Here is a 27,622-nt window from a genome sequence, read left to right on the forward strand (position 1 = left end):
ATGTGACTTTTAAAAAGTATTGTCTCTCAGGGGGCTTCCCTGGTGGCGCAGTGGTTGAGAGTCTGCCTGCCGATGCAGGGGACACGGGTTCGTGCCCCGGTCTGGGAAGATCTCACATGCCGTGGAGCAGCTAGGCCCGTGAGCCATAGCCGCTGAGCCTGCGCATCCGGAGCCTATGCTCCGCAACGGGAGAGGCCACAACAGTGAGAGGCCCGCGTACTGCAAAAAAAAAAAAAAAAAAAAAAAAAATTGTCTCTCAATCAACAATTTTGCCAAATTGTCTCCCCTTCCTGTTCTCTTAAAAATGTAAGTTATAAAGAAATGGGGTATATTTTTCTAAGTAATGTTTTACTTAAGCCCAATTCTTCAGACTGGACTGCCAATTGTTCTTCCCCATTTCCCATCCATACTGAAATACTCAGAATATTAGGTATCACTGCCATTTTTCAAATATATGTTTTAAAACTTAATGAAACAGGAAGGAATTGGGTCACCTTTGAGATCCCCTTCATGTTTCTCTTGCTTAGTCAGTACAACGGCAAGGTAAGGTCACAGGATTTGGAGTCAAACCGAACCTGAGTTTAATCTTTGCTCTGGTATTTAGTTACCTATATCTGATATCTAAGTTTCTTATTCTCTTGAACCTTAACTTGCTCATCTGTAGAATAGGACTAATACTGGCATGTGTTTCACTATTCTAAGTGATACAAGGCATGTGGAGCACTTAGAGTAAACAGAGTAACAGAGGACCAGATAAATACACTGCTGACACAACGATGGTGATAATGATGAAAGCTTAAGATGACGGGGGTGGGGATGATGGTGGTAATGAGGAAAGCTTAAGATGACGGGGGTGGGGATGATGGTGATAATGATGAAAGCTTAAGATGACGGGGGTGGGGATGATGGTGGTAATGATGAAAGCTTAAGAATGTAAGAGAACTGATCAGAACTATGAGGGGAACTCCAGGTCGTATCTACTTAATTTAGAAGGAACAGATGGAATGTCACCTAAATGCTAAGAAAAGAACTTTGCAACTTATTCAAGGTTTGAATCTAAGTCCCTTGAAATCTCACTGAGTCAGTATAATACAGAATATCTCATTCTGGTAAAGAGCCAGGCTTTAAACTCTTTCATCAATTTAAGTACAGTAGAATGAGGGAAACAGATGAGAAAAGAGAGTGAGAGTAGTCAGAACAGTAGAGGAGGCAAACACACATTCAGGTCTATGTATAATTTTGACACAATATGGGTCAACATCTAATAATATTTCAAAGATGATGCAGGTAACCTTGACAACTCAGCTGATGCAGGCACTGAAAGAATAAGAGATTCACAGGGAGACCCAGGAGAAAATCTGGGCCATTTTCTTGGTTGACTGATGGCTCATAGCTTTTACTCTGTAGAAAATTTGTTATAACTTGTAAAGCGGTCTTTTTTAACTTAATCAACAAATATCTATTAAACGTTTGTAACATGCCAAGACACTGTGCTAGGTCTTGGGGACACAGAGACATTCCCTTGCCACGAGAAGCTTCTCAAGAAGGACATTCCCACTTACAGCCAGCTAGAATGCAACCCCGCACTTCAACCTCACCCAGGAACCCTGCAAGTCATGGCTTATTAGTGCAATTTTATCGACCAAGGTAACTGAAGTTCAGAGAAAATACAACTAGAAAGGGCCAAGGCTAACATTTCAACTTCACTCTGCCTGGGCTCGATTCTCAGAAGAGTGACAAAAATGAAGTGATTTATTTTGATTGGGATAATGCTAATAATGAGAATAAAAACAGGCTAGGTTTGTTGCAGCCCCTACAGCAGCAAAAAAAAAAAAAAAAAAAAAAAAAAGCTTCTTCATGCCTCAGTGGCTCAACACAATTTCCTCTCTCCATCATGCTACATGTCCATGTAGGCTGGCAAGGGACTCTATGACATGCAGCCACTGAGCTCCACCATCTAGAACCGGCAGCCTCCTCAGTTGCAGAGGCAGAGGCAGAGGGCATGGAGGATTGTCCAGTACTGGCTCTTGAGGGTCACTTCCAGGTGCAGCTCACTGGCCAGCCCTCGTCACATGGCTTTACTCAGGGGTGGGACGAGGCTGAGAGGAGTGAAGCCCTTAGTGTGACATCTAAGGAGGCATGGGCTCTCTGGGTCATGCAAACACAGGACTGGAACTGGTGTGACCCCAAAAGCCAGTGGTTCCTTATATTTTTTACTTTAGGCAACTTACTAGTCTCACCTTAGTCCCAGTCATGGCCCCCACCTAACTGATAGGAGGCTGGGAAATGCAGGGTCTCTCATGTTTGGGAGGGAGAGAGAAGGTGGATACTGGAGAGGACTAGGAATGTCTAGTAACCTGGGCTTGAAACCTCACCCTCATCTGTGATGCTGCCTTCTGCTCCTTTTCTCCCTGCCTCTCTAATCCAGGCAGTTGCCAAGCTTTGGGATTTTTTTTTTTTTTTACATCTTTATTGGAGTATAATTGCTTTACAATGGTGTTCTAGTTTCTCCTTTATAACAAAGTGAATCAGCTCTACATATACACATATCCCCATATCTCCTCCCTCTTGCGTCTCCCTCCCTCCCACCCTCCCTATCCCACCCCTCTAGGTGGCCACAAAGCACAGAGCTGATCTCCCTGTGCTATGCGGCTGCTTCCCACTAGCTACCCATTATACATTCGGTAGTGTATATATGTCCATGCCTCTCTCAATTTGTCACAGCTTACCCTTCCCCCTCCTCCTATCCTCAAGTCCATTCTCTAGTAGGTCTGTGTCTTTATTCCTGTCTTACCCCTAGGTTCTTCGTGACATTTTTTTTTCTTAAATTCCATATATATGTGTTAGCATACGGTATTTGTCTTTCTCTTTCTGACTTACTTCACTCTGTATGACAGACTCTAGGTCTATCCACCCAAGCTTTGGGATTTTAACCAAATATAGCAAAAGCTGTATGTCAGATGCTTGCTGTGTGCCAGGTATTACACTATCCATGCTTATGCTCATCAATGCATTTATTCATTCCTCACAACAGCCCTCTGAAGAAGTTCCTATGGGTGGGATGGGAGGGAGGTCCAAGAGGGAGGGGATATCTATAGCTGATTCACTTTGTTGTATAGCAGAAACTAACACACCATTATAAATCAACTATATCCCAATTTAAAAAAATTCAGTTTTTAAATGAGAAAACTGAGGCTTAGAGAAACTGAATAACTTGCCCAGGTCATTTCTATAAAGGGTAAAGTTGAGATTTGGACTCATATTTAACTAGAAAGACTTTTTTCCTCCTCTTTAACCCTATGCCACCCATCCTTCTGGGAGCTTACAATCGTGCTGTATTCCAAGTTTATTAAATGAGAGCGTGGCTACATCAGCCCAACCCATGAAATAAATAGTTGGAGAGAAATATTGACATGCCACTGGTAGGAGTATCTGTAGCATCATCATCAGTGATACTAAGCCTATGTCATTGATAAAAGGTGATGGGATTTTGTTGTTGTTGTTTTCTTTTGGTTTTCCACATGAAAATTCAGTGCCATCTGTTATTAGCAGATGTGGAATAGAGAATGAGGGTCAAGATGTCTTTACCAATTAGATGTATGACTGGGGCAACTCCCTTTGTTTTGCCAGCTACCAAAAAAAGGGGGCTGAATCAGATTTCCTAAGGTCACCTCCACTATTGACCTTACAAAATTCAGTGTCGATGGCAGAGATAGGTAAGATCATAACGGTGGAAAATATTTTTCTTTTTTTTTAATTTTATTTTTTATTTTTTAAATAGATCTTTATTGGAGTATAATTGCTTCACAATACCCTGTTAGTTTCTGTTGCACAACAAAATGAATCAGCCATATGCATACACTAGACCCCATATCCCCTCCCTCATGAGCCTCCCGCCCACCCTCCCTATCCCACCCCTCTAGGTCATCACAAAGCACCGAGCAGATCTCCCTGTTCTATGCTGCTGCTTCCCACCAGCCAACTATTTTACATTTGGTAGTGTATATATGTTGATGCTACTCTCACTTTGCCCCAGCTTTGCTCTCCCACACCATGTCAAGTCTATTCTCTATGTCTACCTCTTTATTCCTGCGCTGCAACTAGGTTCATCAGTCAACTTTATTTTTAGATCCCACATATATGGGTTAGCATACGGTATTTGTTTCTTTCTGACTTACTTCACTCTGTATGACAAACTCTAGGTCCATCCACCTCACTACAAATAACTCAATTGCATTTCTTTATATGGCTGAGTAATATTCCATTGTATATATGTGCCACATCTTCTTTTCTAATTTTGTTATAATAACTTTTTTTTAACATCTTTATTGGAGTATAATTGCTTTACAGTGGTATTAGTTTCTGCTTTATAACAAAGTGAATCAGCTCTACATATACATATATCCCCATATCTCCTCCCTCTTACGTCTCCCTCCCACACTCCCTATCCCACCCCTCTAGGTGGTCACAAAGCACCAAGCTGATCTCCCTGTGCTATGCGGCTGCTTCCCACTAGCTATCTATTTTACATTTGGTAGTGTATATATGTCCATGCTACTCTCTCACTTCGTCCCAGCTTACCCTTCCCCCTCCCTGTGTCCTCAAGCCAATTCTCTACATCTGCGTCTTTATTGCTGTCCTGCCCCTAGGTTCTTCAGAACAACTTAATTTTTTTAGATTCCATATAAATGTGTTGGCACATTTTTGTTTTTATTTCTGTTATTCTAGGAGGTGGGTCCAAAAAGATCTTGCTGTAGTTTATGTCAAAGAGTGTTTTTCCTATGTTTTCCTCTAAAAGTTTTACAGTGTCTGGTCTTACATTTAAGTCTTTAATCCATTTGGAGTTTATTTTTGTGTATGGTGTTAGGTAGTGTTCTAATTTCATTCTTTTACATGTAGCTGTCCAGTTTTCCCAGCACCACTTATTGAAGAGGCTGTCTTTTCTCCATTGTATGATCTTGCCTCCTTTGTTGTAAATTAGGTGCCCATATATGTGTGGATTTATCTCTGGGCATTCTATCCTGTACCATTGATCTATATTTCTGTTTTTGTGCCAGTACCATACTGTCTTGATTACTGGAGCTTTGTGGTATAGTTTGAAGTCAGGGAGACTGATTCCTCCAACTCCGTTTTTCTTTCTCAAGATTGCTTTGGCTATTCGAGGTCTTTTATGTTTCCATATGAATTGAAAGATTATTTTGTTCTAATTCTGTGAAGAATGCCATTGGTAGTTTGATAGGGATTGCACTGAATCTGTAGATTGCTTTGGGTGGTATAGTCATTTTCATAATATTGATTCTTCCCATCCAAGAACATGGTATATTTCTCCATCTGTTTATGTCATTTTTGATTTTTTTCGTCAGTGTTTTATAGTTTTCTGAGTACAAGTCTTTTGCCTCCTTAGGCAGGTTTATTCCTAGGTATTTTATTCTTTTTGTTGCAATGGTAAATGGGACTGTTTCCTTGATTTCTCTTTCTGATTTTTCATTGTTGCTCTATAGGAATGCCAGAGATTTCTGTGCATTAATTTTGTATTCTGCAACCTTACCAAATTCATTGATTAGTTCTAGTAGTTTTCTGGTGGCATATTAAGGATTTTCTATGTATAGTATCATGTCATCGGCAAATAGTGACAGTCTTACTTCTTCTTTTCCAATTTGTATTCCTTTTATTTCTTTTTCTTCTCTGATTGCTGTGGCTAGGACTTCCAAAACTATGTTGAATAAGAGTGGTGAGAGTGGACATCCTTGTCTTGTTCCTGATCTTAGAGGAAATGCTTTCAGTTTTTCACCATTGAGTATGATGCTTGCTGTGGGTTTGTCATATATGCCCTTTATTATGGTGAGGTAGCTTCCCTCTATGCCCATTTTCTGGAGAGTTTTTATCATAAAGCGGTGTTGAATTTTGTCAAAAGCTTTTTCTGCATCTATTGAGATTATCATATGGTTTTTATCCTTCACTTTGTTAATATGGTGTATCACATTGATTTGTGTATATTGAAGAATCCTTCCATTCCTGGGATAAACCCCACTTGATCATGGTGTATGATCCTTTTAATGTGCTGCTGGATTCTGTTTGCTAGTATTTTGTTGAGGATTTTTGCATCTATGTTCATCAGTGATATTGGCCTGTAGTTTTCTTTCTTTGTGACATCTTTGTCTGGTTTTGGTATCAGGGTGATGGTGGCTTCATAGAATGAATTTGGGAGTGTTCCTCCCTCCACAAGTTTTTGGAAGAGTTTGAGAAGTATCGGTGTTAGCTCTTCTCTAAACATTTGATAGAATTAGCCTGTGAAGCAATCCGGTCCTGGACTCTTGTTTGTTGGAAGATTTTTTTTTTTTTTTTGCGGTACGCGGGCCTCTCACTGTTGTGGTCTCTCCCGTTGCGGAGCACAGGCTCCGGACGCGCAGGCCCAGCGGCCACGGCTCACGGGCCCAGCTGCTCCACAGCATGTGGGATCTTCCCGGACCGGGGCACGAACCCGTGTCCCCTGCATCGGCAGGCGGACTCCCAACCACTGTGCCACCAGGGAAGCCCTGGAAGATTTTTAATTACGGTTTCAATTACATTACTTGTGATAGGTCTGTTTATATTTTCTAATTCTTCCTGGTTCAGTCTTGGAAAATTTTATCTTTCCAAGAATTTGTCCATTTCTTCATGGTTGTCCATTTTACTGGCATATACTGGTTTGTAGTAGTCTCTTATAATCCTTTGTATTTCTGAAGTGTCAGTTGTGATTTCTCCTTTTTCATTTCTAATTTTATTGATTTGCATTCTCTCCCTTTTTATCTTGATTAGTCTGGCTAAGGGTTTATCCATTTTGTTTATCTTCTCAAAGAACCAGCTTTTAGTTTTATTGATCTTTGCTATTGTTTTCTTTATTTCTATTTCATTTATTTCTGCTCTGATCTTTATGATTTCTTTCCTTCTACTTACTTTGGGTTTTCATTGTTCTTCTTTCTCTAGTTGTTTTAAGTGTAGGGTTAGATTGTTTATTTGAGATTTTTCTTGTTTCTTGAGGTGAGAATGAATTGTTATAAACTTTCCTCTTAGAACTGCTTTTGCTGTGTCCCATAGGTTTTGGGTCTTCGTGTTTTCATTGTCATTTGTTTCTATGTATTTTTGATTTCTTCTTTGATTTCTTCAGTGAACTCTTGGTTATTTAGTAGTGCACTGTTTAGCCTCCGTGTATTTGCGTCTTTTACAGTTTTTTTCCCTGTAATTGATTTCCAATCTCATAGTGTTGTGGTCAGAAAAGATGCTTTATACGATTTCAATTTTCTTAAATTTTCCAAGGCTTGAGGTGACCCAAGATGTGATCCATCCTGGAGAATGTTCTGTGTGCACTTGAGAAGAAAGTGTATTCTGCCACTTTGGGGTGGAATGTTCTAAATATCAATTAGATCTATCTGGCCTATTGTGTCATTTAAAGGTTGTGTTTCCTTATTTATTTTCTGTTTGGATGATCTGTCCATTGGTGTAAGTGGGGTGTTAAAATTCCCTACTATTATTGTGTTACTGTCGATTTCTCCTTTCATGGTTGCTAGCATTTTCCATATGTATTGAGGTGCTCCTATGTTGGGTGCATAAACATTTATAATTGTTATATCTTTTTCTTAGATTGATCCTTTGATCATAATGTAGTGTCCCTCCTTATCTTTTGTAACAGTCTTTATTTTAAAGTCTATTTTATCATATACGAGTATTGCTACTCCAGCTTTCTTTTGATTTCCATTTGCATGGAATATCTTTTTCCATCCCCTCACTTTCAGTCTGTATGTTGTCCCTAGGTCTGAAGTGATCTCTTGTAGACAGCATATATATGGGACTTGTTTTTGTAACCGTTCAGCCAGTCTGTGTTTTTTGGTTGGGGCATTTAATCCATTTACATTCAAGATTATTATCAACATGTATGTTCCTATTACCATTTTCTTAATTGTTTTGGGTTTATTTTTGTGGGTCTTTTTCTTCTCTTGTGCTTCCTGCTTAGAGAAGTTTCTTTAGCATTTGTTGTAAAGCTGGTTTGGTGGTGCTGAATTCTGTTAGCTTTTGCTTGTCTGAAAAGCTTTTCACTTCTCCATCGAATCTGAATGAGATCCTTGCTGGATAGAGTAATCTTGGTTGTAGGTTTTTCTCTTTCATCGCTTTAAGTATATCCTGCCACTCCCTTCTGGCCTGCAGAGTTTCCACTGAAATATCAGCTAGTAACCTTATGGGGATTCCTTTCTATGTTATTTTTTGTTTTTCCCTTGCTGATTTTAATATTTTTCTTTCAATTTAATTTTTGTTACTTTGATTAATATGTGTCTTGGTGTCTTTTTCCTAGGGTTTATCCTGGATGGGCGTCTCTGTGCTTCCTGGACTTGGGTGACTATTTCCTTTCCCATGTTAGGGAAGTTTTCCACTATAATCTCTTCAAATGTTTTCTCAGACCCTTTCTTTTTTGCTTCCTCTTCTAGAACCCCTATAATTCGAATGTTGGTGCATTTAGTGTTGTCCCAGAGGTCTCTGAGATTGTCTTCAATTATTTTCATTCTTTTTCTTTCTTCTGTTCCTTGCCAGTTATTTCCCCCATTTTGTCTTCCAGCTCACTTATTTGTTCTTCTGTCTCAGTTATTCTGTTATTGATTTCTTCTAGTGTATTTTTCATTTCAGTTATTGTGTTGTTCATCTCTGGTTGTTTGTTCTTTAGTTCTTCTAGATGTTTGTTAAACATTTCTTGTATTTTCTCAATCCGTGCTTCCATTCTATTTCCAAGATTTTGAATCATCTTTACTATCATTTCTCTGAATTCTTTTTCAGGTGGGTTGCCTATTTCCTCTTCATTTATTTGGTCTTGTAGGTTTTTACCTGGCTCCTTCATCTGTGACATATTTTTTGGCCATCTCATTTTTTTTTGTTTTTTTATGAGTGGGATTGTGTTCCTGTTTTACTGGTTGTTTGGCCTGAGGCTTCCAACACTGGGGTTTGTAGGCTATTGGGAATAGTTGGGTCTTGGTGCTGAGATAAGGCAGTCTGTGGGACCTCACTATGATGAATATTCCCTGGGGTCTGAGGTTCTCTGTTAGTCAAGTGGTTCGGACTTGGAGCTCCCACCACAGGAGCTTCCCCCCAACCCTGGGCTTTCAAATCAAGGTCTCACAAGCCATGTGGGATGGCAAAAAAAAAAAAAGAGAGAACAATAACAAAGTAAAAAATAAAATTAGACTAAGAAACTAACAGATATGTTAGAAATAATGTAAAAATAAAAATATAAATGAATCAACAACTGGAAGGTACCTCAGTACCACAATAGTAAACAAGAGGATGAGGGAAAAAAAAAAAAAAGTGTGTGGTGGGGGAAGCCTTGGCTGTGGAGGGCAGGGCCTAAGCAAGGGTGAGGTTTGGGTGGTGGGCGGGTCCAATGCTTCTCTAACTTGGAAAGTTCTCTAACTTGGAAATGGTGCTGGGGGCTGTGGGGGATGGGGCTTAGGCTCAAGGAACAGAAGGGGCCCAGGCCTGCCCCCCAGCCTGGTCTCAGAGGGCAGGGGACCTCACCTGGGCACTAGCAGGCTTCCTGGGCTCAAGAGGACAGGGCAAACGCCCTCCTCTCCTCTTCTGCTCCTCCAGTCTGGGGTCTGAGAGGGCCCCTCCCACCTGCCTCCCCTGATCTCCCTAGCCTCCCTCCTATGCCCCCAAGGACCCATGTGGCCTGGAGGGCAGGGGATCGGCCTGGGAGCTCAGCAGGCTCCCCTGGCCCAAGTGGGTGGGGCAGTTGCCCTCCGTTCCTCTCCCGCTCCTCCTGGATGGCCCCTCCAGCCTGTCACTCCTGATCTCCCCGGCCTCCTTCCTATGCCCCCAGGACCCACGCGGCCTAGGTGGGGCTTTAGATAGGGAAGGAAGCAGCTTGGGAGCTCAGCAGCCTCCCCTGCCCGAGTGGGCCAGGCGATCGACCTCTGCTCCTCTCCTGCTCTTCCCAGAGAGTCCCTCCCTCCTGCCTCTCCTGATCTCCCTGGCCTCAGGGACGCTGATCTTCTGGAAAATATTTTAGAATACATAGAAGTATTCTCTAGCAAAGCTGAAAACCTTGCTATCTGAAACAAAATAGAGCCTGACTGCTAATACGGATGCAAACTTATCATAATATTTCAACACAGAGTGTAGAATCATCCTTTAATCAGACAAAACTGTAAGGTTAACTGGAGAGAGAACAGCAATTTCACATGTTAATTTGCAGTGATTGAGTTCTCATCGGTCAAAAAGCTAAAGTGTTTACTCTGGGTTTTAAAAATATAGGATGAGTGTGAGTGAAGCTGTTTGACTCCTCCTGAGGGCGCACGGGACAGTCACACATGGCTGAAATGCTGAGAGTTTGTGATGATGGAGACAATAGATGTTCTCTACACAGGAACTGAAGGAGAACTAATTCACTTAATTAAGGAGGTGGAGCATTTTGAGGCAGTTACTAAGGATGAAGTCATATGCACCAATGCACACAAAATACTTTGCCTTACACTTTTTTTTTGGTGGAAACATCTGGCAAAAATATGTTGAGAAAAGAGAACTTTTGTGCAGCGGGATCTTGCTGTGAAGAGATGAAAACTTGGGCTAATTACAGGATGTCTGTAAAAAGAAAGGGCTAGCTTTATATTTCAGACCCATTTTTCTCCCTGTAGGGTAAACATCTAATGTAAAAGCAGTGGTATGCTGTGGGAAATAAATATGGGGTGAGAAACAATGAATTGCATCTAATATATAATACTGTACCATAAAGGTTATTAAAATAGCATTCAGTTTATACTTGCTTTTATAAGTGTGCCAAGAGAAAACCAGACGAGTCTGAAACCTGTATGACAAAGACCACAAAACAGCACAATTTCTTATACGTAGAATGTTGCAGACCTTTTAATTAAAAATGACCCAGCTAATGTCCTATTTAGAAGGAAATAATGCACAGTTTGGAATTTTGCTCCACATTTATTTTAAAACTATGATGACCCCAAACTCTTTTGAAATCTCCTCTTTCAATGTCCTTTAGCTCCTTTTGCCTTTCCCTATAATCCTACCTTCATTCTGTTCCTTATCCAGAGTCCTGTGACGCTTCAGCCTAAAGACCAAAATTTTAGAAAAAGAAAAATAAAAAAAAGTTGGGTGGTCCTAATCTCTCTTGGGGCATCCCATGTGACTCCGTCAAGACTCTAATCGTAGGCATCCAGGAGATGAAGACCAACCCCAGTCATTTAACAAGCCCTGTAGACATTAACCATTCTAAAAGCACTAAGATTTAATCTAGCAGAGGGATGCTTAATTCTATTGGCTTCTTCCCACAGGAACAAGATACTTAAAATCACCTGGAGAGGAATTTTCTGACAGTCTTCTCAAGACGACTGAATGAAAAGTATTTTTTTTTCCTTCCCCATCTCTATAATTTGGGTGAATGTTAAAAAAGATCTTTATAAAGAGGTAGGCCAGTCATTATCGTCCTAGTTGTGCAACATTGCCTACACTGTCAGGTACGTGGCTCAGCCTTGTGGGCTCAGGGACTCAGGGAATATGGTTCCTATAACCCAGTCTTCTGGAGATCATACTGTATCTTACCCATGGCCCTCGCAACTGCCTGCCACCCTCTGTCCATTACAAGCACCCCACTATCGAAAATCAGTTCTCTTCAGACTGATCTGAGCCAGAAATCTCAAAACCATTCGGAGACTGTGCCACCTTTACTGTTCAGTAGTAGCATTCTCCTCTCCTGCGAACCACACTTCTTACCACGCACTATTGTCTCTAAAACTGAGACTATAGTGTCTGCCATTTACTAGCATTTTTATAATGCTGGGTTTTTTTAAGTTGAGAATGATTTCTCTATAACTATGTGTCTACCATAAGTGGGAAAATTAAAGAGACCAAAAAGATTGTGTGGCTTTTCTGACATCTGCCTGTTCCCTGTGAGTTTTTGATTTGCAGTCTTTGCAATAGGACTCTTGTCTTCATGAGGGCCATGACTGCACCTGTTTTTGCTCATCTTTGTTCCTTCTTCCAGACCCTAGAACTGTTTCTGGTACCCAGCAGATGCTTAGAAATTTAACCTGTCAAGTAGAGGATTGAATGCATCTACTCTGGCCATGCATTGTGCTAGGTGCTTTGAATATAGATATGAATAAGACACAGTTCTTGCCATCAAAGCCTGACAAAGGACTAATCTTTCCAACATGACTTCCTGCGCTGTTGGACTTAAGCAAAGCAATTTAAGTGGACCTTCCCGTTAAAGCTCTGGTTTAGGGATCCTAAGGGAAACTCTGCTCCCAAATGTCTCTCCCATGAGCCAGACAGCACATAATATTTTCTGCATTTATTAACAATGGTAACAGCCATGGCAAACATGACTTGTGGGCGCCTCTCCTATGTTGGACACTTGTACAATGTGCCTTGCATATATTCTATAATTCTCACAGTCTCCCCTTTATAACAGATGTTACAATCATTTTATTGATGAGGAAAGAGAGGCTAAGAGATGTTATGTGTCCTAGTTGGTATACCAGCTACACAACTGGTAAAATGAGGTAGCTGCTTTCAGCCCTGGCTGCTCAGATTTCAAAGACCAGACCCATAACCACGCTCTGTTCTACCTCCCACTGATAAAGTAATTTTCTCAGGAAAGGGCATTACATTGACAGACATTACTTGGTCTGACTCTGTCACTTGTGAAAAACAAAATTGGGTACCTTTTGATTTCATTCTTCCAACCATTCTTTGATATGGGAACCAAGTATTGTACCAGTACTTTGTATAGTTGAGGGACTTGGGAGTCCCCAGGGTCACATGGGGAACAAGTAGCAGACTGCTGGTCTGACTAGATGCCTGTACAGTATTCTCTCCACTGTATAGGGAGGGAAGCCTCCAGGCATTTCAGAAAGACATTTTCTGTCCCATGTTTTCACCAAGGGATGGGACTCTGTGAAGCATTTCGGCATCCAGTCCAAAGTGGTTTAAGGAGACCAAATTGGTGATTGGGAAAATATATGACCAAAAAGGCCAATGATGGGTCTTGCCTCATCTAGGTCTGCCTTTCTTGAAGGATGAAGAAACAGTCTCTGCCTGCTAGCCTCTCCCACCCTCTAAACCAACGGTTCTCGACAGTGGTGATTTTGCTCCCTGGAACACGTGGCAATGCCGGGAAACATTTTTGATTGTTATAACTCTAGCTGGGTGTATGCCACTGGAATCGGGTAGGAGAGGCTATACATCCTACAATGTACAGAACAGCCTCCAAAACAAAGAATTGTCAGGTCCAAAAACCCTGCTTCAAAGTAATGTTCTACCTATCCCATAAAAAGCCTTATTCTTTCAAAAAGTATAGAAAACCCAGACAGTTCAACGGCCTGGATATCTAAGTTAATCATATAAAATACGATGCCTAGGACCACTGAAGAGAAGGGAGATGTTTTCCTTATTTATTTGAACATGATGTTCTTAAAAAATATTTCTCTCACTCCCAAATAGGAAAGACATGTATAGTATCCTAAATGTTAAAAGAATCCAGTACTTTGAAAACAAATTATTATACAGCAACTAATAAGATATCGATTGGGGTCCTTTTTCTATTTAAATAACTTAGAACAAAACAGAATGTTGCAGCTATTTTTTTTTAATACACTCAGTGACGTAAACATCAAACAGATGCACATGGAAAATTAAAACAATTTCCTGTAAATGAAAAGAAAAGTGAAATGAGGTTAATATAAACCTTTAATTCACTGACTCCTTTCTGAGGCTTTGAGAAGCATTAATTTTAGCAATAATTCTGCTTATGTGGCACGTAGTCTGTGTTTCGTTCCCTCTGCTATTTGTTTTGGGGACATATGTGGGTAACCAAGTATTCATCCTTAAGCATCCTGCGGCAGGAACTGGGACCCCAGAGGTGCCGTTGCTAGGGGCCCAGGGCTTCAAACCCAGAGGCTGGGTGGTATGTCTCCAGGGACAGCAACAGCAACCTGTTTTCTTCTTTTCTTTTTAAATTGAAGTATACTTTATAATCTTATATTACCTTCAGAGGTACAACACAGTAATTCAATACTTTAATAGATCATACTCCCTTTAAAGTTATTACAAAATAATGGCTACATTCCCTGTGCCTTGCAATGTAGTATTCTTCTTGCTTATCTATTTTATACATAGTAGTTTGTATCTTTTAATCCCATACGCCTCTCCACTGGTAATCACTAGTTTGTCAACATGGCTAATCGTCAGGGAGATGCAAATCAAAACCACGAGATATCACCTCACACCTGTCAGAATGGCTATCATCAAAAAGACCGCAAGTAGCAAGTGACGGGTGGGATGTGGAGAAAAGGGAACCCTCGTACCCTGTTGGCGGGAAAGTAAATCGCTGCAACAACCTGTCTTCCGAAGCCAGGCTCCTCATTTCAATCTTCTCAAGGCTGTGTCCTCTGCAGAGTAAATGCTTCTTCTCATTAAATATTTCAAAAAACTATTTATTTTTTGATGCAAACCAGGCACTGTGCGAACACTGAGTATGTACAGCAAGAAAATGACGGACGTGACCCCTGCCTTGAGGGAGCTGATAGCCCAGTCAGGGAGAGAGAGAGGCAACTGATAATCTCGTAAATGACTAATCACAAATGTGATTAATGTAATGGGCTAAATAACATAGGATTTGATGAGGGCATATACAGGGGACCCTGATCAAGTCTCCACATCTGGGGGCAGGAGTGGGGTAAGAGGGTGACGATAGGGTTGACTAGGGAGCTTTCTTCAGGGAGGTGACGATTAACCTGGAATCCGTCAGATTAATGAGCTGTGTGCGGAAAACGTGTGCCAAGCACAACGCGCCCCCTCACAGTTTGTGCTTGCTGACACTTCTGGCTCGAACGTAAATTCACCTTGCACCCAGGTCTTCCTGCCTTTTTAGCTGCTGCTACTTCTGCTTATAGCCTTACTGTCAAATACTTCCGCCTTCATTTCATAAGAGGAGCTGGTGAGGTTGGTTCATCTTTTCACCCTTGGCTTGTAGGACTTCTGAGTTATTTCTATTTCTGCAACTGGAGTCAAATTTCTTCTTGGGCAGAAGCCAGGGTCTTCATATAACCTTGCTTTGCATCCTCTGGAAATCTTCCTGGCCACACGACAATCCCTCTTTCATATGGGCAAAGAGGGAGTTTTAGACTGCGTGGCAATGCGACACTTGGGCTAATCCAATGTCATGTGTAATTTCCCTTGTGACAATGAGAGATGGAAAGGAGAGCATGAGATACTCTTCTACATCTTTATATCTTTCTCTGAATAAACCATTTTGGGCACAAAAGAGAGAGAGGCATGTCCTCCCCCTACATCTCCACTGAGCTTGCCTATAGATGGACCTCTCTATCTGTGCTTCTGAAAATAGGGTATGATCTTGGTTGGATTTCTCAAACTATCTAAGTAAGATGCCTCATAGTTAGAACCTGAGAAAAAGCGTGGATAATATCTTATTATTACTTAATATCATCTTGAGTAGAAAATAAAGTCTTTATTGAAAAACGCTTTTGGGTGATTCCCATGCTTGAGAGTTCACAATCTTTCACCCAATTACTTAATTTAGGGTTGACAAGGAGAAGGGAATCTCTTACGTCAGGTCACGAATTACCCTAAAACACACAAGGATGCCATCTGTTACTTCTTTTGTATTCACGACAATGCATAGTAGGGGCTGAACAAAAGGTGATGCCTAAGAAGACTGCCCCATAAATATTCAGTTCAATGAACAAAAGAGGGAGAGCATGAAGTCTTAGCCCTGACTAACTCTTTGGAATCTCATTGACATCCTTTCCCAGAACATTTTCTCATTCTTCTGTTGTAGCACTTACATTACACAATCATCAGTATTATTACTATTGTCATCATTATTGCCAACACCCATTCTGAGTTGCCTACTAAGGGTTGTTACTAAGGGTGACCTCGGCATGATTGCAGAAGCTTGACTGTCTCGGTCATTCACCTTTCCGTCCGTCCATCCATCCATCCATTCATCCATCTAATCACCCAGCCCTTAGGGACCATCTTGGTCCCTAAGTTATTTAAAGTCTGATAACACCATTTTGACCACAGACAACTACTTCTTAGTGGTTTGAGTCCTTAAGATACATACAATGGGAGAGTGAGGTAGAGTGGGGGACATGAGAGAGTGTGCGTGTGTGTGTGTGTGTGTGTGTGTGTGTGTGTGAATATGAGTACTCATAGTAGCAAGGATCAGCTACTTTTGAATGAGACCAATAAATATGTAAAACTATTTTAGAGATTTACATGGCTTTCTCTGGGAAAACCCCAAGGTCTTGAACAAAGACCTTATATGAGAAGCCACAAATAATGAAAGCCACCCGTTTAAAGAAAGCATGCACAAAGAGGAGAAACTAACTCAAGGGAAACGTTGAGAAACAGGGAAGCATTGAGAAACAAGGAAGAACCTTAGTGAAGAGGAAGTGGGGTGGGAAGGGGGTAAGCAAAACCCATTATGCTTAAAAAAATGAATGACACTATTTTACTTCTCTGCCAAAAACAGTCTCATGCATTGAGGCAGAAAGTGGGACTCCAGGAGGAGAAAGGACCCTGACTCTGGCCCTAAAGAATTCCTTGCAGTTTCTCTAGACTCTGCACCCCACCCTGCCGCTCAACACCACTAAGCCTGTTTCCTTAATCTCTGTGAAGCTGTCCTTGATTTTCCAAGTCAGTATAAGGCATAACCTCATTTCTGCAACCATAACTCCCACCCTGTTCATCTTCCTCCTAAGAATTAATTGTTTTATTACACTTTATTTACTTGTCTGGACCCCCTCACCTGGCTGTGGACTTGTGGGCAGGAATTCTGCCCAGGTTGCCTTTTGATTTCTAGAGCTTAGCACAGACAACCTGTTGATACTTAATAAACATTTGAGAAAGGGAGGAGAATTAAAGGAGATGTTAGATGACTCTATTATAGTTACTAGATAAAAAGACACATTCAGTGAGACTTTAGACATTCGTTCCTTCACTCACTTGTTCAACCAACCAACAAATACCAGTATTTACTAAACGCCAATCACTGGGATAACACATGATTCTAGCCCTTGAGGGTTTACTCTCTATTAGGGGATTCACACTTATCAACAGGCAAGTAAAATGCAATGTGATACTAAGAGGCAGGTAGTAGTAATGGTTGCACACATTGTGAATATGATTAATGCCACGGAATTGTATACTAAGTGATGGTTAAAATGGCAAATTTTATATTAAAAATATATATATTTGTGTATAACTGAGTCACTTTGCTGTACAGCAGAAATTAGAACATTGTAAATCAACTATACTTCAATAAAAAATAAATAAAATTTTTTTAAAATGGCAAAGTTTACTGGTGATTACATGGGTGTATACAATTGTCAAAAACTCACCCAACTGAGCATTTAAGATCTGTGCTTTTAATTGTGTGTTACGTATTTCTTAGTTAAAAAGTAAGGTAAATTTTTAAAAAGGAGGTTAGGAGAGGCGTGTTTATATGAGGAACAGGAGGCACCAAATCCCTAAGTGATGGGGGTCAGAGAAGGCTTCTTTAAGGACAGACACCTAAGTATGTGCAACATCAAAGAGATGTTTACACATCTGAAGGAAGGGAAAAGAGACTCAGAGATGGGAAGTGACATGTTCAAGGTCACACCTGGCTGATGGCAGAGCTGGAAAGAAAACCCAGTGTTTTGATTCCTAACCCAGGGCTCATTCCCTAAACCTGTTGTTCTGGTTATTATCTAAGGTCTTTCAGCCCCAAGCTCACTGCCCCATGTTCTGCTCTGTGATACTGCATTTCCCAGACACCTGAGTTTCCAAGTGAGGTTCTGCCGGTGGGAAGCAGGGATGGAAATTTGGAAGGCAGGAGACAGGCAGGGAGAGGGCGCAGCGTGAAGCTCTAGTCCATTGTTTCTCGGTGTTCCAAGTACCAGGGACAAACAGCCATTCGAGGTCTGAGCACCAGCCCTGCAGTTTTCCCACAGAGGTTCAAGTACTAGTCACCTAATGATCCCACTGGGAGGCCCCAGTGCCAAGCCCCTAACCCCAGAGGTATGAGTTCAGGTCTGAACAATGAAATTAAAACCAAACTCATGATCTTTCCTCACCAACCAAGTCTTCTTTTGGTGCTTCCAAGCTTGGGGAAAGACAGGTTATCCAAAGAGTTACTCTTGACACCTGCCTCTCCCTCACATCCTCTGTCCAAAACCAACACCAAGTCCTGGCCATTCTACTTCCTAGAAGCCTCTTAGATATGTTCACTTCTTCTCCCTACTCTCACCCTAGCCTAGGCTACCATCATCTCTTGCCTGGACCTCCATAATCAACTCCTAACTGATCTGGCCTTCACTCTGCCCCTCCTTGTTGACTTTCCATTCTCCCCTGATTTAATGCAGTTTTCAGCAACTGAATTAGGAGACTTGAAGTCTAGTCACAGCTCTGTTGGTATCCAGTACAGTCTTGGGCAAGTCAGTTAATTTCCCTTATTTCTAGTTTCCCCAAATATAAAATATCAGGATCTATACACACACCAATGTTTTTATGAAAAAGGAAGGTTTTACAGAGGAAGTAGCACTGGACCTGGACATTGAAGGATGAGAGGCTTTTGACCTGTGTTTCAAGTGAAAACTATGGCCCAAAGAATGGGTAACGTGTCCTTGTGTGTTTGGAATAGCACAAAGATAGAAAATAGCTGACAACTGTATTACAAAGTTGATTTCCTGGGATATGTGATGAGAAGGCCTAGAACAGGGCTCCTTCCCGTCTTCCTAGGAACTGCCCAATCCAAACCCTCAATCCAAAGCCATCATCTATGATTCCTCTATTTTTTCCCCACCAAACCACATTCAATCCATCAGTAAATCTTGTTGACACTGTGGCCAAACCCAGTCAAACTCCTTCCCACCTCCCACTTCTCTCCTCCGCTACCACTCAAGTCCCTGCCACCACTGCAATTGCCTCTTTTTTTTTTTTTTTTTGCGGTACGCGGGCCTCTCACTGTTGTGGCCTCTCCCGTTGCGGAGCACAGGCTCCGGACGCGCAGGCTCAGCGGCCACGGCTCACGGGCCCAGCTGCTCCGCGGCACGTGGGATCCTCCCGGACCAGGAAACGAACCCGTGTCCCCTGCATCGGCAGGCGGACTCCCAACCACTGCGCCACCAGGGAAGCCCGCAATTGCCTCTTAAGTGCGTTCTCTTCTTCCACATTCATCCACTTAAAATATGTACATAAAGCAGCCAGACTACTCTTAAAGGTCAATCAGATGATTTTTCTTACTGCGTAAAACTCTCCTTTGGCATCCTCCTTCACTTGGAACAAAATTAAAATTCTTTAGCATGACCTGAAATGCTCATAGGGATTTGCTCCTACTGTGTTCTGCTGCCCAGATTCCCTTCCAGGACAAAGGACTTCTCCTCCCAGCTGCTGGCAGTGCTGCCATCTGACAGTCCTCAACTATCAGCACTAGCTGGCAGAGAGCAGCCCAGGCCTACTGACTATTCAACATTGGGACAGGAAGGCCGTCCCCCTTGTCCCAACACTGAAGGGCATCCCAGTTCAGAGCTCCCTGCAGAGTCAGCTGAAGTCTTGTGACTGCACCATAGCCCAACTTCTCCGTCCACGTAATCTTACTCTTTCCTCTTCTCCTCCTAGTTGGTGATCCCAAGAGCCAGGGAACCCAACTGACAACAGCCCCTGTGTAGCCTGTATGCCATTTCCCTTCTCCAAGCCAATCACCTCACCCTTCTTTGCTTCCTATACGGCACCATGCTCCTTCTGGCCTTGGGGCCATTTCTCTTCTGGTTTTCCCCCTCTGTCTGGAAGTCTCTGTCTGCCTTTTGCCTGATTAGTTCCTACTCCATCAATACTCAGTTCCAAAGAGACTTCCTCAGGGAATTCATCCCTGATCTGTCAGACTAGGGCAGGGGTTCCTGTTACAAACTCTGACAACACCCTATAACTTTTCCTGGCACTTAGCTCTTATGACGTGTTTAAGATCAACCTTTCATGCTAGAATATAAGCTTCAGGCTGGTAGTGGCTTTACCTGCTTTCTTCCATCATGTCTGCTTAGCACTGAGCAGGCTGCCTTACATTTAATAGATGCTTAATACATTCATTTGTTGGATGAGTGAATGCGTGAACGATTTAATTCCCTTGTTTTGGCCCTCGGTGATAGGCAGAAAAAGGCAATGATAAGGGTCTCTGAGTCACTGTGGCTGACAACTGCTTGTTTTCCTGCTCATGAGAAAACAAAGCAAAACAAAGAAATGCAACAAAAGAAACAAAAGCGGCAACTTAGAAAAAGTGTCTGGACCACAGCCAGAGTGAGAAACATGAGTTCCCAGTTAGAGCTGCCATCAATGTTTCAGCCAACGGGATAATCAAAGTAAAATGTCCCCAGGCAAGATTAGCAAGATTCCTTCTCTGTGTCTAATGTGGAGTTAAGTGGGTCCCCAAACGTGCAAAATGTGTCCATTAAATTGGACTCAGCTCAAGTCAAGGAGCATCTGTCTTTTCTTTTAATACTCCTGAGGTTTCCATTTTTACAGTGAAATCTTCCATCTTTTTGGATGGTTATCTGTTGTACAATGAAACAGCCAAATCAAAAAAAAATATATGAAGGCCTTAATAACTATGACTCAAAATCTAGAAGCCATAAAATAAAAGAATAAATTAAAGTATGTAAAAATTAAAACCACTTGGCCTAGCATTCGAAACCACAAGAGCGGAGAATAAATTCAAAGGACACACCGAGAAATTGCAATTCGTACTGAAAAGTATTCATCTCTCCGATATATAAGGAATGACTTGAAACTGAAAAGAAAAAGGCCAACAATTGTAAAGAAAAATGGGCAAGGGATAGGTATAGACAATTCACAAAGAAGACAAAACAAATGGTATATAAACATATAACGAGAGTCTCAGGTTCCTATGAGAGAAACTACATTGAGACACCATTTTCTACTTATGATTTTGGTAGAAATCCCAGTGTTTGATCACTCATTTATTGGCGAGGCTTTTGGGAAACAAGCAGCGTCAGTCATCGTTTGTGGATATATAAATTGGTAAGCTCCTAGGGAGGACAATTTGATAGTATCAATTAATAATGCATAGATTCTTTACCCCAGAAATTTCACTTTTAAGAATTTATACTACAGCTGTACTGGTACATGTGTGAAAGGTCTGTATAAAAAGTTTTTCCCTATAGCATTTTTGTAACAGCAAAAGATTAGAAATAACCTATAGCACATGAATCAATAGGACATTTTATGATTGATTTCTATGAGTGATTTGCAAAGAGGTTCAAAATACATTGTCATTTGAAACAAAACAAAATGCACAAGTGTTATGGTAGCTACCTTTTATGTAACTAAGAGGGAAAAATAAGAATACGTATCATATTTTCACAGAGAAATATGTGGAATAACAGGAGTTTTCTTTTTTTTTGGTGGTGTTGGGGGCATGCGAACCAGAGAGAAGAGAGATTGGAAAGAGACTCTTCATTGAATATTTTTTATTATTTAAAATTCTTGAACAATGTGAGATTCATCACTGAATATTCCACCTTAAAATTTTGTATCACCTATTCACAAATTAAATAATAACACGGAGAAGCAACTGTGGAATACCACCTGGGTACCTCCCGTACTCCCGGGGTGTGAAGATAGCAGAGAGAGTCCTGGGCTCAAGGAGCTTGCAGTCTACTGTGGGGATCACATTTAAACACAGGGAAAAGGAGGAGAGTGCTAGAGGGCTCTATCAAAATGTGAGGTGAAGAAACAAAGTACTGAGCGAGAGAAGGATCAAGAACAAAGTGGTGAGGGCTAGAGTTTAAGAGGGTGAGTTCATAGGAAAGATACAAGGACTAACTAGGTCTTCAAGACTGAGCCTACTTGGGAAGGCAGGAGATCAGGTCAGGAATTGTGCTAAGCCGGTTTCAGGGGCTACATTCTTTAATCTTCCCAACAAACATAATGAGATTGGTATTATCATCATCTCCATTTTTAGATGAGGAATGTAAGTTATGGAAGGGTAAGTAACTTGCTCAAGGTCACTTAGCTAGTAAGCGGTCAAGCCAGGATTCATAGGTACATCTTCCTTCAGTAGCACCCTGTCTCCCCTTTAATAGAAAAGAGATCATTGTTTCTACTGAGGTAGATTTTACACATGGTGAAATGCAAAGATTCCAAATGTTTGTTCAATTTGGTGAGCTTTGACAAACATATAGACTTTTGTAACCAACACTCCAATCAGGACACAGAATGCTTTCATTACCTCATTATTATTTCATTACCTTATTATTACCTTAGAAAGCTCTCTTGTGCCTCCTTCCAATCAATCCTAATCTACTGCAGAAAACCATTGCTCTGATTTCTATCACAATAGTTTTGTCTATGTTGTTGGACATATCAGTACTGTGTTCGTTTTTATTGCTGAGTACTATTCCATTATATGGACATACCACAGTTTGTTTATCCATTCTCTTGCTGATGGACATTTGCTGACAGGTTCTGGATGTTAAATAAAGTTGGTATGGATATTCTTGTATAGGGTTTGTGTAGACATATGTTTTTTTTTTTTTTTCCGGTACGCGGGCCTCTCACTGCCGTGGCCTCTCCCGTTGCGGAGCACAGGCTCCGGACGTACAGGCCCAGCGGCCATGGCTCATGGGCCCAGCCGCTCCGCGGCATGTGGGATCCTCCCGGACCGGGGCACGAACCCGCGTCCCCTGCATCGGCAGGCGGACTCTCAACCACTGCGCCACCAGGGAAGCCCTAGACATATGTTTTTATTTCTCTTCAATAAACACCTCAGAGTAGAATTGCTGGGTTATAGAATAAGAGTATCTTTAACCTTATAAGGAATTGCCAAACAGATTTACAAAGTGGCTATCCCATTTTGCAATCCCACCAAAAACATTCGAGAATGCCAGCTGCTCTACATGCTTACCGAAATTTGGTATTGCTTTTTTGATTTTAGCTACTCTAGTGGATATGAAATTGTATCTCATGGTTTTAATTAAAGGTATTCAGCACTTTCATGTGTTACTGGCCCCTCATACATCTTCTTTGTGAGGTATCCAAGTTTTTTTGCCCATCTTTACTTTTTTTTTAAATTAATTTGCAATAGTTCTTTATATATCTGGATACAAACCCTTTGTGCATAATCTATACATTATAAATATTTTATCCCTATCTTTTAATGAGAAGTTTTAAATTTTTATGCAGTCTAATTTATCATTTATGATTAGTGCTTTTTGTATCATCTAAGAAATCTTCATTTATCCCAAGCTCACGAAGATACTATCCTAAGTTTTTAGTTTTTTTTTTTTTGCAGTACGCGGGCCTCTCACTGTTGTGGCCTCTCTTATTGCGGAGCACAGGCTCCGGACGCGCAGGCTCAGCAGCCATGGCTCACGGGCCTAGCCGCTCTGCGGCATGCGGGATCTTCCCGGACCGGGGCACGAACCCATGTCCCCTGCATCGGCAGGCAGACTCTTAACCACTGCGCGACCAGGGAAGCCCTATCCTAAGTTTTTTTGTTTTTTTTGTTTTTTCCTAGAAGTCTTCATGTTTAGGTCTAAAGTTCAAGCTTTTATGTTTAGCTCTAGGATCCATTTAGAATTAATTTCTGTATATGGTATAAAGTCCTTCCTTCCTTCCTTCCTTTCTTCCTTCCTTCCTTCCTTTCTTCCTTCCTTCCTCCCTCCCTCCCTCCCTCCCTCTCTTCCTTCTTTCCTGCATACTTATCTAATTTTTCCAGGACAAATCATTGAAAAGATTTTATTTTCTCCAGTAAATTGCCATGGGTTCTTTGTTGAAAATCAATCGAAAAATACGTGTAGGTCTACTTCTGGACTCTGTATTCAGATTCGTTGATTTATTTGTTATACCAATGCCACACTGTCATGCTTCCTGTAGTTTCATAGAAAGTCTTAAAATAAGGTAGTGTGAGGCCCTCCAAATTTATTTTTCTGGGTCAAACTTGTTTTGGCTGTTTCAGGTTCTTTTCATTTCCATATACATTGTAGAATCATCATATCACTTTCCTCAAAAAGCCAACTTGACTTTTATTGGGATTGCTTTGAATGTCTTTCAAGGAAAGACAAGTTATTTTTCAAGGAATTTGTCCAATTAATCTAAGTTGTCAAGTTTTATTGGTATAAAGCTGTTTATACTATTTTCTTATTACCCTTTAATGTCTGTAGGACATGTAACGACACACCTTCTTTCATTACTGACATTTGTAATCTGTATTCTCATCCTTTCTTCATTAATCAGTCTCACTACGGGTTTATCAATTTTATTAATATTTTCAAAAAATAGCCTTTTTGTTTTGTTAAATTTTTCTATTGTTTGTCTTTCATTTCATCTCATTGAATTTTGCTGTTATATTTATTATTTCTTTCTTTCTATTTACTTTGGTATTGATTTGCTCTTTTCTTTCTAATTTCTTAAGGTGTAAACATAAAGCACTGATTTTTGCCCTTTTTCTTCTTTTCTAAATAAGCATTTAAATTTACAAATTTCCTTCTAAATGCTGGTTAACCAATATCCCGCACATTTTGATATGCTGTATTGTCTTTAGCATTCATTTTGAAATATTTTCTAATTTCTTCTTTGGTCCATGTGTCATTTAAAAATGCATTGTTTAGTTCTAAAATATTTGGAGACTTTTAAGATATTTTATTGGTATTAAGTTCTAACTTAATGTCGTTGTGGTCAGAGAATATGCTTTTATCTTAATCTTTTAAAAGTTATTGAGACTTATTTTATATTTGAGGATATGGGGTATTCTGGTGAGTATTCCACATGCACTTGGAAATAATGTATATTCTGCAGTGATTTCATATGGTCTATAAATATCATTTAGGTCAGGGTGATTAATAGCATTTGGATATTCTATATACAACACTTGCTCTATCAGTTACTGTCTACTTGTCTACTTGTTTTACCAATTACTGAAAGAGGGAGGTTAAGATCTCCAACTATAATTGTAACTTTATCTTAATTCTGCCTTTAGTTCTGTCAGCTTTTGCTTCATGTATTTTGAACCTCTGTTTCTAAGTTAATACACATTTATAATTGCTATGTCTTCCTGATGAAATGACCCTTCTGTCATTATGAAATGTTTGTCCTTTTCTCTGATGTTACTCCTAAGTCATCTTTGTTTGATATTATGTAGCCACATTAGCTTTCCTCACAGTTTGCATGATATATTTTTCCATCTTTTTGCTTTTAACCTTACTTGATATTTAAAGTGTGTATCTTACAGACAACAAATAGGTCTTGCTTTTGTTTCTCGTTTAAAAGTCTCTGCCTCTTAATTGGTGGCTTAAGCTATTTATTCTTAATGTAATTATTGATAATGTTGGGTTTAAGACTACTGCCTTATTATTTGTCTTCTATCTGTCCATTCCTCTTCATTCCTCTATTTGTTCCTTCCTATTTCTTGTTAGGCTAATCAGGTATTTTTAAATATACCATTTAATTCCTTTCTTGGCTTTTTAGTTTTTTCTCTAAGTATTTGAATAGGCATTATCTCCTAATGGCAGTCTATTTAGAATTAATATTGTACCACTTCCTACAAAATACTTAGAAAAGTATTTTATTACCTCTATGTCCTCTGTGCTATTCTTGTTTTGCATCTTCCATCTGTCACACAGTAGGAACATGATAAATATGTATTGAATGAATTGATGACAGGTCAGAGTAAAATATACAAGAGAAGAGAAATGGTTCATTATAACTTTGACCACAGTTAGTCTTGCTGTGTTTCCTAAGTCCAAGGTTAGTGGTATTCGTATGACTTCGCCGCGATCATCATTTTCAATTAACTGCTTACTGAATATCTAGGGGGTGCAGTGGTGACAGAACAGAAAGAGGAGGAAACAGAGTCAGGACTTTTGTTTTGCAAGTTAAAGAAACCCATGTCAAACTGGGTAAGCTAAAAACAAAGGAGAAGGACAGGTATTGATCAGCTTTCATAAATGAGAAGTTTAGGAATGCTTTCTCCAAAGGCTCAAACAATGTCATTAAGCCTCTCTGTGTCTTTCTCTCTTTTCTCTCTCCCCTCTGTCTCTGCTTCTCTTTGTTTGTTGGCTGGAGGTAGACTCTCTCTACGTGGCAGAAAAATATTTTCTGGAAACCCCAGACATGTATTTTTTCAGCTTGTCAGAGTTACAGATTTTTTTTTTTTTTTTTTGTGGTACCCGGGGCTCTCACTGTTGTGGCCTCTCCCGTTGCGGAGCACAGGCTCCGGACGCGCAGGCTCAGCGGCCATGGCTCACGGGCCCAGCCGCTCCACGGCATGAGGGATCTTCCTGGACTGGGGCACGAACCCGTGTCCCCTGCATCAGCAGGCGGACTCTCAACCACTGCGCCACCAGGGAAGCCCCAGAGTTACAGATTTTGATTGGCTCTGCTTAAGTCACATGGCCTATTCTGACCCCATCACTGTTCACCAAGGAACTTGGTATTGTGATTGACCACCACTGAGTCATGGGCTCTCGTGCTCATTGGCCAGGGAATGACTGATACTCCCAACAGGGTCTTGTGGAATGAGGAATGAGTTCTTCTAAGGAATCTGAAGAAAGCAAATGGGAAAGTCTGTTGGGCAAACAAAAACTGGCCACTGCAGGGTACTATAATTTCCTTTAAAGTCCTGTGTCCACTAGCTTCTCTACGACTTTAGCCAAATTACTTCCCTTCTCTAGCTCCATTTTCTCATCTGCACAATGATCTCTGATATTTATTCTATCTCTACTTTGGAAGCAATATAAATGTCTCTCAAAAGTGGAAGGAATAAATTATAAAATGCTCCTATAATGAAATACAACACAGTAATGAAAATGAATTAACTAAAATTACATATTCCAACACAGATAAATCTTAAAAACATAATGTTGACCAAAAATGTAATTTGAAAAAGGCTATGGACCACACTATACCACTTAAATAAAATTTTAGAACACAAGATAAAAATATAAAAGCATGATTAATACAAAATTTGGGACCGTAGCCACTGCTATGAAGGGAGGGATGGGAATGGGAGGTGGGAAGAGTACAGAGGGGGCTTCAACTCAGTAACACCTGGAATGTTTTGCTTCTTAAAAAAGATATGAAAAAATATGGCATGATATTATGATTTGATAAAGTTGAGTGGCTGGGGCATGAGTATTTGTTACTTTCTATGCTAAACTTTTCTGTATGCTCAAAATATTTCAAAATGCCAATGCCAATAGTTATCAATACAATACTATTTATCATGTTCTAGGCATTCATGTAATGACTTTACATAAATCATCTCATTTAATCAAAGTATTAGCTATCTATTGGACGGCACACAGCATGACTGGGAAACTCTAAGTGACTGTGCAGGCAGGTAGTGGGAGGCAGGTCTAGAACTACGGGATGTAGTGTAGTGATGGAGGCCAAGAATACCAGCCCAAGGCCTAAGGAAGTCTAGAAAGATAACAAGGCAGAGAGAGGCACCTCAGAGCTAGGCTTTAGGAAGGACAAGGGCAAACTGGGAGATTAGAGGGAGAAGCCTAAAGTATGGAACCAGCCATGAGGCTATCCAGCGAAGGGGGGGTAATGGAGGTGGTGGCCG

General features: G+C 40.7%; 1 protein-coding gene across 1 annotated transcript in view; it reads right to left on the reverse strand.

Moving 5' to 3' along the window:
• Positions 1 to 27,622, reverse strand: part of NR3C1 (nuclear receptor subfamily 3 group C member 1) — a 465,790-nt gene that overhangs the window by 173,516 nt on the left and 264,652 nt on the right. The window lies entirely within an intron of this gene.

Source organism: Pseudorca crassidens, chromosome 3 (assembly GCF_039906515.1).
Source record: "Pseudorca crassidens isolate mPseCra1 chromosome 3, mPseCra1.hap1, whole genome shotgun sequence".
NCBI classification, from domain to species: Eukaryota; Metazoa; Chordata; class Mammalia; order Artiodactyla; family Delphinidae; genus Pseudorca; species Pseudorca crassidens.